Here is a 328-nt window from a genome sequence, read left to right on the forward strand (position 1 = left end):
CAATTGAAATTAGGAGGTCATTTAATCTTTGCAAAACTCAAGTTTCTTCATCTATATAATGAGAACAACAATGTCATTCTTCAGAATTTGTGTGGAAGATTAATGAGTCAATATGAAAGCACTTTGAACACATACTAGAGGCCTGGTGGACACAGGAGGTTGGCCAGCTGGGAGGGCTCCTCCAGGGCATGTCTGGCCGTCTTGCTCAGTCCCAATTGGCTGGACCCCAGCAGCAAGCTAACCTACCGGTCAGAGTGTCTGCCCCCTGGTGGTCAGTGCACATTATAGCGAGCGGTTGAGTGGCCTTAGCATATCATTAGCACATTAC

This window comes from Myotis brandtii, unplaced genomic scaffold, assembly GCF_000412655.1.
Source record: "Myotis brandtii unplaced genomic scaffold, ASM41265v1 scaffold606, whole genome shotgun sequence".
Classification (NCBI taxonomy): Eukaryota; Metazoa; Chordata; class Mammalia; order Chiroptera; family Vespertilionidae; genus Myotis; species Myotis brandtii.